General features: G+C 35.1%; 1 long non-coding RNA gene across 1 annotated transcript; it reads right to left on the minus strand.

Moving 5' to 3' along the window:
• Positions 1–2,421: 2,421 nt before the first annotated feature.
• Positions 2,422–10,406, minus strand: LOC126864471 (uncharacterized). Its single transcript, XR_007689197.1, has 3 exons — positions 10,219–10,406; positions 6,469–9,783; positions 2,422–6,339 (listed from the first exon to the last, which is right to left on the minus strand). It is a non-coding gene; the product is annotated as an uncharacterized LOC126864471 (long non-coding RNA).
• Positions 10,407–16,212: the final 5,806 nt, after the last annotated feature.

A 16,212-nucleotide genomic window follows, 5' to 3' on the forward strand; every position in this document is an offset into this window, starting at 1 on the left:
ATTTTATCTTTAACCGTTTTGTAATTAGAGAAACTAAATGAGGGAAATTGAAGTGCTATTCGGAGAAATCCTGCAGGTTCAACCATTCCATCTACGTTAAGTTTCTTACAGCAGATGTTCGAGACGATGATTACACTCTCGTAGTTATCGTTCTACGTAACTACAATAGTTCCGAACTTCTCAGACGTAATTGTATATTCGTAATCATTTATGCGCAATGAGAATACATAGAATCTATATTTCTGTAGATGGAATGTTTTTATATAGTGTGTTTTTATGTGCATTTTGAAAAGAAAAGACTGAGAAAATAGGAATGTTTTATCGAATATTCTTAAGCGATTCAGATTTTAGAAATGCCACAACGTGCTGAAAAATATTCGTTATTTTCTCCTTTTAATTACGATTGCACGAAACGTATTTCATTAGCTGAAAGAGATGAGACAATGTAAACATTTGAATGTTTAACTGATAATAATGTGAAAATTTGAGATATTATATACATGTATATATGCGGATACATATATGTTGCATTTTAATTTCTTGCAGATGATTATGAATAAATAAATGTATGTATGTTACATTAGTATAGTTAGCTCTCTTGCTTTCTCTATTTCTTTGTCATAGATATCTTTTTTTCTCTATTTTTAATAATGGAATGCTAAGCGAGAAACTTCTACGAAGCACGTAATTACGTATTAAATTTAAGAATTTTTAAGAAATCAGATCTCACAAATACGAGATGAAAATATTATTTCTACTTTGGAATATTTCCGAAATTTCTTTGGATGAAAAATTGAAAATTTTTAGATGGTCCTTTAGTTATAAGATGTAGTATATAGCAACGATAAAATGTAAAGATGGAAGATATTGAATCAAAATTGCATCTGTCTCGAGGTTGGAGGTGCCTTGTTGTTTGTCCTATTTTCACGTTCACGTTCACGAACTTGTCACGACACAATCATAACGTTATCGATGATCGTTGACAATGGTACCAGCCGTAGAACTATATTTTAGTTCCAATGTTTCGCGTCCAGCGGCACTTATGGTATCCTAGACGAGCGAATAGTCGCTAAATTACACACCATGTGGATCGAGTACGTTATGTGCGTTCCTTATGTGGCTTTGAACGCAGCCATCCACGTCGAAAGAAGTTATGCACGTGTGGACACTGAATGCACATGTGCAGCCAGTGTCTTTAAATTGTTGCAAGACTTTTTGCACAGACCACCTGCACGTACAACGTACATTTTGAAAGAGGATGCGTTGATTGAATGTCTTACATTTTCGAAACTGAGATTGCCATGAAATCAGACCGACATGGATAACAGACATTATTCAAAACGTTTTAGTTTTACAATAATGCTCTTCTTCCAAAATATCAGGCAATGGCAAAATAATATTTTTCTTTAAAATATCATAGATGTAAAATTACAAAGATATTTAATTATAGTTTTTAAATCTAGATCCACCATATTTAAAGGTACAATAGTGCTTAACTTTGGAAGAAACGCAGGAACTTTATTTAACCAATATTTTTTATACGTCCTTATGTATACTTTTATGTCAATATCAAAGTTAATGTTAGGCGAAGTAAAAGAACAGAGATCTCTTAGTATCTCAGTATCTAAACAAAATTAATTTTAACTATTTGGATGTGTTCTTTTAATTAGTAAAGTAACATGTACTAGATTGGAATATCGAACCCTAGGGGCGTAAAATTAATGCGTATTGCATATCAAATTAAGTGTGTTACGCCATATGACACTATTGATTACTCCAGAAGTTCACATGTCGAATACCATAACCTCGCCATCTCTAGCCTATTCGAAGGTTTACATTGTTTAGGTATCTATATAAGAACTTGTTACTTTATTCATAGCGTGGAGTATTTTTGAGATATTAAATCGCGTGCTAAATCAAAATTCGACGATTTTATTATTTATCTTGGTTGGGTTTTGTGATGAAATTTCCTGCGTTGCGGCTGAATGAGAAATTAGGTCGCTAAGTAGAAATGAATGACATCGAAGCAGACTAGAAGGTCACGTGGGCTGCTCCATTTCAGTCTTGCAACATAATCACGCACACGTTTCGAGCCTAAACATACACGAGTTGTTTAATAGTCTCACGATGGCGCAAGACACGTGTTAGATACGTAACGCAGATTAGACCAAAGATTTTTGTTAATTATTTTTGTCTTTACAGTCGTTGTCTCTTAGAAATCTTTACAACTGAAGCATTTAAGCACAGTTTCATATTCGATCTTTTTGAAGCAATCCTACGTCTTCTTTTATCATTTTAAATTTTATTCTTTGTGATAGACCAGTTTAGAGTCGTTTGTTTAAATTATAAAACTGATTTCCTTATTAAGTGTTACATAAATACTGTTAGAATCTAATATTTTTCCAATAAAATATCGAAATATTTCTTCGTTCTTTTTTTTTATATATTTTATAAACGGAATTTTGTCATTATAAACTTTGCGTTAGTCTTTAACAAACGTTAGACTTCGAAGGAATTAAGATCGGATTTTGTACAGAAATATTATACGCGTGATTATAACTCTATAATTATAAACTTTTTGTTTGACGATAAATCGTGTCGCCAAGTGTCCTTTACTTTGACTGCGTTGTTCACAGTGACGCTATACACGGCTGACTTAGATTTTTTTAATCAAAGACACTGGTATCTGTAACGCTGTTAATTATTCAGTGCGCGAAAGTTAGGTCACCGGGTGTTTATCGATTAGATTTTTAACTAGCTCGCTCGTCGTATACACGTCAAGTTTCTAATCGCGCTCTAACGTATCTCGTCCATCGCGTTATAGGGATTATGGTTTCCCTTTTAGTGGATCTATCTACTGAAGTAAATACATATTTTCCTGTAAATATTGGAATGACCGCTTTTCCGTTAAAAGTGGCTTTTATGTGAGTTTTAAAAACAGCTATATATATGAAATATTGAAATTTTCTATATATTTTGCAAAGACGAAACTTTCTTTCTTATGCTTAAAGTAATTGGAGAGTGTTCGTAGAAAACAATGAAAATACAAAAATTGAAAGATTTTGATTTTTCATTGCAAAATGTTTTATCTATAAAATACTATTATTTCGTAATACGTTGTGGTGTTATAAAATATGTTGATATATCGCAATGTGTATGTGCGTGTATTGGTTGTATGTATGAACGTTTATACATATGTACGATATATTTAGTGGATATCAATAATCTCCTTTGTAACAGCTGTGAGTCTGAAATACAAATAAACATTCTATTCTCTATTTTAATCTATAATACCTCATAGTTAGTTTATTTAGTATAAAACAATAAATTATTTGCCAGAAGATTTCTTCCTTTCACAATAATAGTATCCTTGCATGTTAAATAACGATCGTAGGAATTAATCTTCCTTTGATTTCGACAGGAATATCTTAAACGTGAAAATTTATTCGGCGCATTTAAATTTATCCATTTGCGTTCTGATCGTTTCAAATAACAGCTTGGTATTTTAAACGACGAGTAGAAATGCAGAAGACCGTGTACAGGAAAGGAAACGAAAATTGCTTCACGTCGACCCACGGTCCCATGTCGAAAATGTTAGAAAGGAAGGAATTTTTAACCTTGCTTAAAAAGTATTGCCACACCTAGCGTATTCTCCAAACTTGATTCCAACTAATTTTTACCTGTTTCGTTCTCTACAACTTGGTTCACATGGCCACGTACTTCAATACAATCGAAGATGCAGAAAACATGTTGTACAACGTGAATTTATTGAATTCAAATCGCCATAATATCCCTTTTCACGATTGAATTCGACATTCCATACAATTGTAGAAAATATTGGACGCTGTTTTAACAATCAAGTACGACGTATCGTGCGATTTATAAATAAAACGAATTTCGTCTCGTTTAATCCATAGATAAAATTGAACTTTGTTTTAGTTTACTTTACAGGAGGCATTTTTTCAATTCATTGTACAAATTATCATCAGTCATTATAATAAGCGAGTGTTTGATTCCAAGAGATATACTTGCGTCAAACATGTGTTTGACTACTATGCAAATTATACAAATTTCTTCATCGACATTTCGCACGTACACATATTTACCCGTATTTTTATAAGCAAAAATTATTATAAAAATTAACGCAGATATCTGACAGAATGAGAAAAAAAGTGGAACGCCAAAGTCTTGCCTATGAAGGACCTTGAAGAGAAGGTTGTAAAACCACTATCATCCTGTTCAGGCAACAAAACATTGTCGAGGTATTATATATATATGTATAGTTAGTTATAGGAACTTGGAATTCAATGATCTACGTTCCATGTGGATATTGAATTAGACTGACTCACGACTAGGACGCAGGCGTCCCATAAGAGATTGAAGTTCCAACACACTGATTTGATCGTGATAATGTTGCAGACGAGGCATTGACACGCATTGGGTTGTTCGAACAATTTGACCCTGACCATATCACGATGGAAACGCCTCTATAAATCTGATCTATCAAAGTTGTTAGTGCGACTAAACTCCATGGTATTGTGTCTACCCTACTTTTGTATTCTCGTACGAATCAATTATAAATATACTTTCAGTGGTTTGGGTCAATTATGTGATTCGACCATTTAATAAGATGAAGATTTTATAAGAATTGGTTTTGTTTCTCGATTATGGTTCGTTTAGTTGGCATCTAACTTATGTAACATGTGACACCATATATATATACTACCAGTCATAAGTATTAGGACATCTACTGATATTCACTATACATTAAATTTTCTAACTAATCTACTATCAATCAGTCATTTTAGTCGCAACATAACATGCCGTGTAATCTGAAATGTTATATCGTTTCCAGTTAAATGTAACCAGTATACTTTAACACTTATGGCTGACAAATTATTCATCTTGCACTGCAACAAATTTTCCGCTGCTAGATGAGATCTACGAAAGATAATTTAACAAATATTATAATTGCAACGATTTTTGAAGCCAACGATACGAACCGACCTCTAATTATTTAAAAATGTGAGAAGAACAAAGTTCTTTAAGAGCCATTTGTCATTCATCAATTCAAACACACCTGATACTAAAAAACTAAAATTAAAACTTCCATTTTGCCTTGCAATCCTTTCACCAGGAAACCTCTCAATTACAAAGAACAAAATTCAATACAATCCATACTAGATATCATTTCCTAATGAAAATTAAAGATTTGTAAAAAAAAAAAGAAAAACAGAAATTACCAAAAACCCAGTTACGTACTTTGAAACCGTAGTGTAACGACTTTCTACGATTCTTTCCACTAGTTTCATTCAAATTCCGTTCCTTTCTCCTCCAAAAGCCTTCAGATAGAGCAAAATGACGTGAACCAACCCCTACAACTACCATATCCTTGATTCCGAACCGTAGATCCGAAATAACGAGTAATTATCCAGTGACCATGACTCGACACCGGATGACAAACGGACGTTGAAATTGCGATCGAAGGCGTTCCTTGACGCCAGTTCGATCGAAATCGAGATCAACCGCGTTTGAAACGCGCGTTCCTCGATTCGGGAAACGTTGACCGCTCGTTCACCGCGATTACGTCACCGTCGATCGTATCCAGCCGAGGCTGAATGGAAACGGGGCGTCACTCGATCGATGATCCATCGATCAACGTCACGCTTTGACACGGATCTACCGTGACTGGACCGACACGAAGCGTTCGTTTGTTGGCTAGCCTTAACCGTTGCCTGTGGTACAATGCTCGGTACTTTACTCGGTAAGATGGTGTAGCTGCGCTGTTCGAGACCGCTCGATTAATTAGGCACCCTCGAGTGACACGCCGTTGCCTCGCCGTTTAATTAATCGATCACGAATGTCCTGGACCCTCGTGGATCGGCAACTGCGACCCTTAGAGAATTGGGGAACGATGGCGACTGCTGGGGGAAAAATTAGATTGAAGGTGTCTGGAGATTGGTTTGGTAGCTTGGAGAAGTTATTATGGCAATGGACGTAGAAATATTTGGAAATTGCTTGGGAAATGGTGGAACAGCATAACCGCAATACGATATATCGAACAGAAACATCTTTAATTAATAATTTTAGGTTTTAAACTTTCAGGATGATTAGACGGGCACATCTATCAGATGATCATATGTGAGAGTCCTTAGGTTTTGATCGTGTTCTGATTAGTGCGCTTCGTTTCAACGTTTCGTGAACGTTGCAGTTCATTTGTTCAAGACAGAGCCGAAGAGAGAATGATGATCGATAAGTACCAAATTAATTGAAATTCTAACAAGACACCATACATTGTATACTTTGTCGTTGATGATCGTTTTATTGAAAAGCTGTCATCTAAAAAGGAAGAGGATGAGATATAATTAATGAGAGATATGAATATGAGATATGAGATATGATAAGGAGAGATGAGAAATAAGTAATAACAAACGTATTCCATACGATATTTGCATTGTGATATCTTACCTCAATTTGTTTCGTGTTACCGTTATCAATTCACAATCTGAGCAATATGTTTTTACATACTATATAGATATATATATATTAAGGCTATCCTTTACAAAATAGCGTTTGAATTTCTGCATTCCACTTCAGTTTCAAGTTATCATCGTTCGAAGTCACGAAGCTCCAAGCTTCGACTTTCGAGACATTGTCAGTTCATCTACATTTTTTACGACTTTCCCATCGCATTTGCCAAAAGTGATTGCACTCTTATGATACCTTAGAATCTATTAAATCTATATTGTAGTATCGTGGACGAAAGGCCTAAGATATATTGGGTGAACCATAAACAATATGTCGTCGGTCCTTCAATTGAATAGTTTCGTAGAAAAGGCCTACGTGACCCTGGCGAAGAGCAGATGCGGAACACGTGTGTGGTGGGCCTCAGAAAAGATAAAGGGATGCTAAGGGAGAAAGACGAATTAACAGTCAGTGTCAGTGGGGAAGCCAGAAAGTGCGAATCGAGAAGTCGGAAAGTGCGAATCGAGAAGTCGGAAAGTGCGAGTTGCGTTGTCGAGATAGTGTTGGATTCGTGATGACGAGAGTTGCAAATTAATTATTGAGTTGTCTAAATTATAGTACGTTATTGTGATTAGTTCACGTTAAACAGCCATCGTTTCCTGTTTAATCAACATCTATAAAATCCACTCATTGTAAATAAATTAATCATAATAGTTCACGATACTACATTATCATCGTTCGAAGTCACGAAGCTCCAAACTTCGCCTTTCGGGACACTACATCTACATTTTTTACGACTTTCCCATCACACACATTTGCCAATGATACCTTAGAATCTATTGAATCTATAGAATATAAGAATATAGGAATCTATAGATATAGAATTAGATCTGTGGGAGTATGACGCCATATAAAAATTTTAGTTGCCTGAAGGAGCACAAAAATTTGGTACTTTTCGATCGCCCTTCTCCCATCAAGACAAGAAATGAACAATTTAATTGAAATTTCGCGACACCCAAAGTATCACAAGTATGTTATCTTCAATTACCACTGTTATTATGAATTCGCCACTACAACACTTTCTCACTATTGCAAAGAGGCTCGATCCGAACGAAATTCGATTATCCTCCGCATGCAAAGAAAGCTGCTCCAAATCAGCTTTTCTCCATGATAATTACAATGTGATTCGTCCTCGAAGCAAATCGAGTTAGCGTCTCTGCCGAGACATGCGAATCACCGCCATTCGTAGATTTTCTGACACTCGATAATGCGATCGGCAATTATAACACACCCGGTAAACCTGGTCACGGTCGACACAGCTTCTAATCGAATTATCTTCGTTCCAGCTTGGAAATCGATCGTAATATATATATATCGCTTCCTCAACTATTTTCTGTCGAGCTGACATTGAGCCGTGAGCAACGGATGGAAGAGCGTTCTCGATTTCCTTCGGACGTAGCTGTACACTACATTCCTATTCTATTGCGAGGCGTTTCCTTCCCCGAAGGAAATGAATAGGCGGATTTGTTATTCATGACGTGTCGTTGATCTTGTTGGCACGGTATTTAGAATTCCAGCTATTTCTTGAGATCAGTATGGGTAATAATAGGTTTATCATATTACTTAATTTTATGAGCAAACGAGGAAGTTTGGAACTGTCTTGTGAAGCTTCTTGTTCTATATGTAATATGTATTAGGTCAATGCATATGAAATGTCGCTTTCTTCTAACAAAATTTTAATAGAACATAGATTTTACAAAATGACATACGTGTAACTGAATCTTCACAGTTTCACATAATAAATAATTTTTATATCATCTTTCTAATTCATGTAGGTTCTCTAGAACATGATATGTTTAATCAAAGTAATTTCCACATTATTCGATCTAGTAAATTCTGCCAATGACAGAATAGTTTTATTATTTCAGGCGAATAAGAATTATCGGTTTTAAAATAAAACATTTTTGTTAGATTCTTTTAAAATAATCTACACGTTCTAAGAGTTAAACGTTTGTTGGAATGAAACTGTTACAGTCTCTTTTAAAAATATTTAACATACGCATTTAGAAAGTTCAGTTTCACGCACGTAGCTGCATGTTATTTGTACCAAGCCTTTCAAATTTTGTCAAGATCGTGCACGATTCAATTGTCGCTTCTTCGATTGTCGATTTTTCTAACAAACGGGCAAGAAGATAAAAAGTGAGCCATTAAAACGGCTCACGTTGAGCCAGTTTCGTGTCTGTTGATCGACACTTCAACGACCTCGCTCTCAATGCATCACCGCGTGATGCACATGCACTTCAGTCTCCTGGCAATTGCATGATCATTTCCCATTGGTCGTTGCGGCGTACTCGATTTATGGTGCACTATTATTCCCGTTGATCGTTTCTATCGACGACCTGTTCTTTTATTTTTACACTACATTACTCTGACATTTCTCTCACAAAAATAACACTCTCGCTTTCTTCTACACACCGAAGATTATTCATAGACGTCATTCTCAAAATATTCGTCGAATTTTTCAAAACGACTCTTCTGTTTTATAGATTATAAATAGAACGAACTCGAAGTCTCAAGTTATTCAAAATTGTTCGATGTTCCTTTAGAAGTTCATACGTGGTGAATTTTTAAGGCAAGTATGGTAAATCGATGTAGTTGATGCAAATATCGAGCACGTGTGGCCTACGTCTCGCGTTCGCTTTTCGAAATCGTTAATCCACCGGTCGAAAACGATCGAAGGAGCTGTAAAGTGAGACGCTGCACCTAATATCATTTTACGACATCTACGTGCCACTGATTTCTGTAACGTTTCGCAACATAGTGTTTATGAAGTAGGTAAATTTGTGATTGCAGCTAACGTCTACAGTTGGTGGCGAAAGTATTCCTATACTTACCGCAAAAAACTTTGACAAACTCTTTTGTACGTATCGTACGAAATATTGTGATATTTCATTAGCATCATAATGAAACGCGACTGCCATGATTACATATATTAAACATGTATTGAACTCAAATCTAAAAATATATATAGAAGTTGCAACATGTTTGCTGCAAACTTGTATTCAGTCAAATGCTAATATACCTGCAGTGTGAATGCTACCTTAAAGGTAGCGCAGCTGAATACCGAGACTTATTGATATTGTGTGATAATTAACTGTTTGGATATTCTTGTAATTTCTGCAAAATATTATATCGATGGTCCACTGCATAAATACTGTATGTCTACTCTTAGCGTTCAAAAAAAGAACAGTTTTAAAAATTAGAAAGTATTTTAAAATGAAGCTTGACTTTAAGTCACAATTAAAGTGTGAGTGTCACCTTAAAGGTAGTGCCGCTGAATACCGAGATTTACTGATATTGTGTGATAATTAACTGTTTGGATATTCTAGTAATCTCTGCAAAAAATTATATCGATAGTTCACTGTATAAGTACTGTATGTCTACTCTTAGCGTTCAAAAAAAGAATAGTTTTAAAAATTAGAAAGTAATTTAAAATGAAGCTTGACTTTAAGTCACAATTAAAGTGTGAGTGTCACCTTAAAGGTAGTGCCGCTGAATACCGAGATTTACTGATATTGTGTGATAATTAACTGTTTGGATATTCTTGTAATCTCTGCAAAAATTATATCGATAGTTCACTGCATAAATACTGTATGTCAACTCTTAGTGTTCAAAAAAAGAACAGTTTTAAAAATTAGAAAGTATTTTAAAATGAAGCTTGACTTTAAGTCACAATTAATGTGTGTGTGTCACCTTAAAGGTAGTGCCGCTGAATACCGAGATTTACTGATATTGTGTGATAATTAGCTGTTTGGATATTCTTGTAATCTCTGCAAAAAATTATATCGATAGTTCACTGTATAAATACTGTATGTCTACTCTTAGCGTTCAAAAAAGGAGCAGTTTTAAAAATTAGAAAGTAATTTAAAATGAAGCTTGACTTTAAGTCACAATTAATGTGTGTGTGTCACCTTAAAAGTAGTGCCGCTGAATACCGAGATTTACTGATATTGTGTGATAATTAGCTGTTTGGATATTCTTGTAATCTCTGCAAAAAATTATATCGATGGTCTACTGCATAAATACTGCATGTCTACTATTAGCATTCAGAGAAAGAACAGTTTTAAAATTTAAAAGACAATTTAAAATGAAGCTTGGCTTTAAGTTATAATTACATTTGAAATAAATCTTATAATGCAACTTTGTGTATTGTACTTATATTTGCTGTTGTATTTATCGATGCTGTTATAAAATTGATTGTGAACTGTGCATTGATCCCTTTAAGGATGGATTCATATTCCTTAAAAGTATCTTACACCAGATACGATAAACATTTCTGACAAATTTAGATGTATTTAATTAAATTTAGATTGAATGTGATTTTTATACGACATAAAGAAATAGTCAACAACTGTTTGTTACATACGAAAGCATAAATTTCACAAAGAGTGAATATACAGTATTTGTATAGTAAGCCATCGATATATTCGTTCCGAATATTCTGCGGCTTCTATGTACATTTTCAGAATCGTTTCAAATCTTATAAATACGATCATGATGATCGGATGTCATCGCAACGTTAACGAAATTTTGAAATGTTTCGCCTGACATACGTAAGATATTCGTAAAAGGCATTGACAAGCGTACGAATACTTTCGAACTATCAACCACCCATCTGACCCAGAGAAATTATTTGAATTGAACTATGACAGAGATCCTTGAGAAGCTTTCTAAAGATCGAAGAAAGGAAAAAATGCGCTAAAGAAGACAATCTTAAAGATTATCCTCGGCGTACCAAACTTTGAGGGCATCCGCAAACCGGTCACAAGAATCCAATTGCGACGGAATCGGATTTACGTAACGCGGCGATCACGCGAAACCATATACGCGACCATCGACGAGTAGCAGCGTTCGCTCGTTCGAATCTGGTCGGTTCTCCAATTTCAAGGCCGTGCGTACGCGTTACATAAAAGAGTTTACGCGATGCGGAGGCCGCAGAATCTCGGAGGACGCGAATTGTTCGAGAATCGCGATACTCGATCCGACGAGGCGAGGCTGTCATTTGCGTTACAAACAGGCGGCAACGCGAGGACCATTTGAAAAGCTTACAAACTTACAGATTAACATTATCGTAGATCGATATTAGCTTAACTTAGTTTATGTTACGTGTTGATTAATATTAATATAATAATAGTGATATATCATTTTTGTACTAATTCTATTTCACGATTTGCTTTATAATCATCGAAGATGCAGGATGCGAAACAGAAAAATCACTTAGGTGTATATATAGTTATTCAAGGCAATCATTGAAATATTTAAAATAAAGAAGCAATTACACACGGTGGCGGGTAAAAGAAAGTTTATAAAATAAGAAGTATAAAAAGGCATGATTTTACGAAATGCATTTATATCTAACGATTTTGAAAATATACCGCCTACTTGTGTGTTAACTGTGAACTTTCAATTCACACAATTACATCGTATTTCATTTAATATGCGTTAATATATCGAGGTTGATCAAGGAATTATACAACAACTGGCTATGCTTCATAAAATATGTTTCCTTAATTTATAATTTTCAAACTATCAGAGTGCGGCGAATTTATCTTTCTCCTTCTCAACTGACAATTTTGCGTCATATTGAATATTTAATGTATATATTGTAGCTCGAATATTTGCACGCTTTATCTGATCGCGAAATTTTCAAATCGCCCTCGTAAATCGATGACTGTATCGCTGGTACACGACACTGCTTATTATCGCTATCGGTGCTGTTATGCACGTCGATATGTTGCTTAATTTACGGCAGACCGTATTCGTATCTTGTAGAACGCTGAATAATTTCTACGGTTTCTTTGTATTTTTACCTTTCGGTAGTGAGCTTTTATAGTTTTGCGACAAATACAGATTCGTGATATCCGAAATATTTCAAGAGAATTGCAGGGAATGATGTCGATGTCATGCAAGATATAGTAAGAAATTTATCTGCTGTTATTATATAACAGCGCTTTATAAGACAGTTAATTATAAAGAAGGGTGGCATATAGAGACTAACGTACACGAAATCAAAACTTGGTAAGATTGTAAGACGAAAAAGTTGTCACGAACAGGCTGGAAAATTGAAACTTAATTAAAACTTCCAACGAAAATATTCGGACACTAGCATAACTTTGACTCCTATGTTATATATCTGAAATAAATATAGATAAAATAACAAAGATGTTTCGCAGTATATTGAAATATAGTATTAGGTCGTCCGAAAAGTTTCTTTCGTTTTATAAGGAAATAATGAATGCACAACATTTTCCGTTTTATATTATTTTATCGAATTACGTATGATCCATTTTGTTCTATCAAACTAAAGATCACAATCGACAGATTAGGTTTCATGTTGGTATAAAGATGCGTTGTTGTAAAAGACGGATCTGTAGAAGAAAGACACTTTTCGGACAACCTAATATGTAGATGTCATGAAATAAATAACTGTTGATTTAAAGCAAACCGTCGTTTAACATGAAAAGAAATATTGTTTTTTATATCGATGGATTTATACTGATCTTTATACATCAAAAAATTTAGAATAGTAACTTTTTTGCTAAAAGTTCAATATTTTGTCCGATGCTTCTTTTGTTCCGTAACACGTTTTACTGTTTGTCATCTTTTTACTGTCGTTTTTCTATTGTTATCTTTTACTAATTTTACGGTTCAATTCCTAAACAGTAGTCTACGTTTCTAGTTATGCAAACAACTCATTGTTTCAGTTCGATAAATTAAATTTATAACGTATCGGAGTATTCTCGCAAATTCCAAATTCATTTTTCTTCGGTTCTATCCTTGTATTGTCAGTCCGAATATTTGCAAAACACGAAGATTCACTATATTACGTTTCTTTTAATGTTTAAACATCGGTTCGTTTTCAGTCAAAAGTTTCTTACTTTCTGACATCTAAGTACTATACTTCAGTATACTAGAAAACATCTTTGCTATTTTATCTGTATTTACTTCAGATATAGAAGATAGAAGTCAAAGTTATGCTAGCTTGCGAATATTTTCGAGACCGACCGTATACGTATTTCCTAAATAAAGCTCGTAATATTAACATTTATTTTCGACCTCCATTCGAATACACCTCCGTGATGCCAAAGAGACGTTAAATACGCCTCAGCAAGCATAACGTCACTGAATTAACAAATAAAACGAAACGTCCATTTTCATAAAATACCAGACAATCTAAATAATTTTCCTCTTGTTACCCATTTAATAAATAATTCAACAGGAAGGCAAAGTAACGAAGATAAATCATTCTCTCGCATTGAAAAAGAGTAAAAGCCAAAACAAAACGGAATCGCTGTCATTAATAAACCATAGCGAGGTATCGAAGTGAAAAGGAAAAAAGAAAGGCATATCGATCGACCAGCGAAATCGAACGCGTTTCATCTCGATACGGTGGAAAATAAATATTTTTTCCTGCCCGTTTCCACGCGTTTCGTATGAAATTCCACCTTTCACAGCCAGACAGCAACGAGTAAACAGCGAACGGAAAATATTTCGACGAACGTACATATATCACGGTCGAACAGTCGTGTTCTAACGAAATATCATTTTGCAAACGTATCACACGGCGATCTCCGCTGAATTAATGCGACAAGTATGCCAGCTCGCGACCGTACGATATCGCATCGCGAGAATTTCAAAACGAATGCAAATAAATTTCTCGATACGTTTTCCGCTGGCTCTGATCGAAACGCCAACGATTCGTTCGTCGGATAATCGTCGTGTTCGCAATTTTCTCCATCGTGAAAAGGAAAGTTTCTAGGACGACATCGAGAGACTTGGAAAACGTAGGAGGCAGTCGAGGAGGAGTTCCAAAATCATAGGAATCTTATCGAAGTGTAGAACAGATGGTAGATGCAACGTTGAGATCCTAGTTTCCGTCTCATTTTTAAGGGCTGTTGCATGTTTGGTTTCTTATTTAGATTTTGATCGAGGCCATTTTAAAATTAATGATTTTATCACTCAACTACTTCCTTCCTCGAATCGATAAATTTCAATATCGATATAAAAATGATAGCTGTGTCTTAATTAGTATGTGATTGTCTTAATCAAAGTTTTAAGGGAGGATTAAGACAGTAACCGTCTATCGATTAGAACGAGCCAAAGAATTTAACTTATATGTGAACACTTGGAGAATTTGAAGTTTACAATTTAAATTTCGATTGTAAATTTGGAACTTTTATGAAAGTTTCAAGCTCCAAAGGTTTTGAATTTGAGCCCGAAATTAGCTTCAGTTTTGCATTTAAACACTATCTCGACTCTCTTGAAGTTACTTGAATCGAACATAAATGAATTATTTATTTTCGATCGTCCACTACAATCATCCCAAGCAATTGGATTATATTTAAATTAACCATTCTGACTCCAAATATCGTATTCGTCCGATTCTATTAGTGAATTAGCATTTTTATACTAACGGAAAATAAAAAAAACATCGCTCATCTTTTTATTCAGCAGCTTTTTTATTGTTTTAATTATAAAGAAGTAACAAAGAATAATAATTTCATGATATTACCATACTTTCTCTCTCTTCGTCGTTCGCGCTCGCACACTCTCCCTTACACGCTCTCTCTACGAGCTCTCTCTCGCTCTCTCTCTTTCATTCTTCCACGCTTTCTCTCTCTCGCTGTCTCTATGTATTTATATCAATATTATTTTAATAGATATACTCATTCACGTATTGAATATCGTGGCAAATATATAGATAAAGGTTTCATCTAACGTTCACACGTCGTGGATTAGCGACCGTGCAACAGAGACGCGTCTCTGTCTCCTCCCTTTCATTTCCAATCGTCAAACCCGCAACTCCAAGGACTTCACTTTGCGCAAAATTTCTCTGACCTTCGATCCTTAACACGTTTGGCTATGCGCCAGGTCAACGTGTATTTTTAAGTTATACGAGCAAATGAGAATAAAAATGATTTATCTAGTGGAATAATCATGAACAAATGCATAAAAATCCACAGTCCACCAATGTAGTTCACGTGTTGTAATACTAAAACAAAGGAATTTTCAAACAGTGGAGTTGATCAGTTGTTATAAATGTCCCGTATCTCGTAACATTACCGCGGCCCAGTAATGAACGTTTCGATAAACATTTTACACTTTTCTTTTGCTTAGCAGTCTCTTTTTAAACAATTCATTTTTCTCATCTCTCTTTCCAACTGAAAATAGATAAACAGAAAAAAACAACTATTGTTAAGCAAATACGGGGAAGGCAGACAACCGGAAGTCCGTTGATTCGCGGGTTTAAGATTGATGGTCGCGTGTCGAAGGAGGCGCTGCACGGAAGTGTCCGTCCCAGTCAAGAAATTTCCTCTTGACTCGTCGCGACACTTCGAACGGACCTAATGACTGGATATTCGTCGCGACTTAACCATACATCGATTCGCGGAGACGAGTCGCTGGGTCTCGAAGGAAACCGGAAATCGGACCGGAGAACAGGATCTGCCCGGTCGTTTCTTCAAGGTTCGATTCATTTTTTCCTATCATTTTTCTTTGTCTCTCCGACAAGCATTTTCTATTCAACTCTTGAATTTAATTTCGTTATTCGGTTATTAATTCAAGAATTCGTTTCATTCCTCCCTTGCCCATTCGATAGAAATACGAAAATAGTTTCTTAACCTTAAACGTTGCGAAAATTTCGTCAGTTTTGTTTGGTTATTTCTTTTTTTTTTTTTTTTGCTAGGG

The sequence above is a fragment of the Bombus huntii genome, chromosome 4, assembly GCF_024542735.1.
Source record: "Bombus huntii isolate Logan2020A chromosome 4, iyBomHunt1.1, whole genome shotgun sequence".
Classification (NCBI taxonomy): domain Eukaryota; kingdom Metazoa; phylum Arthropoda; class Insecta; order Hymenoptera; family Apidae; genus Bombus; species Bombus huntii.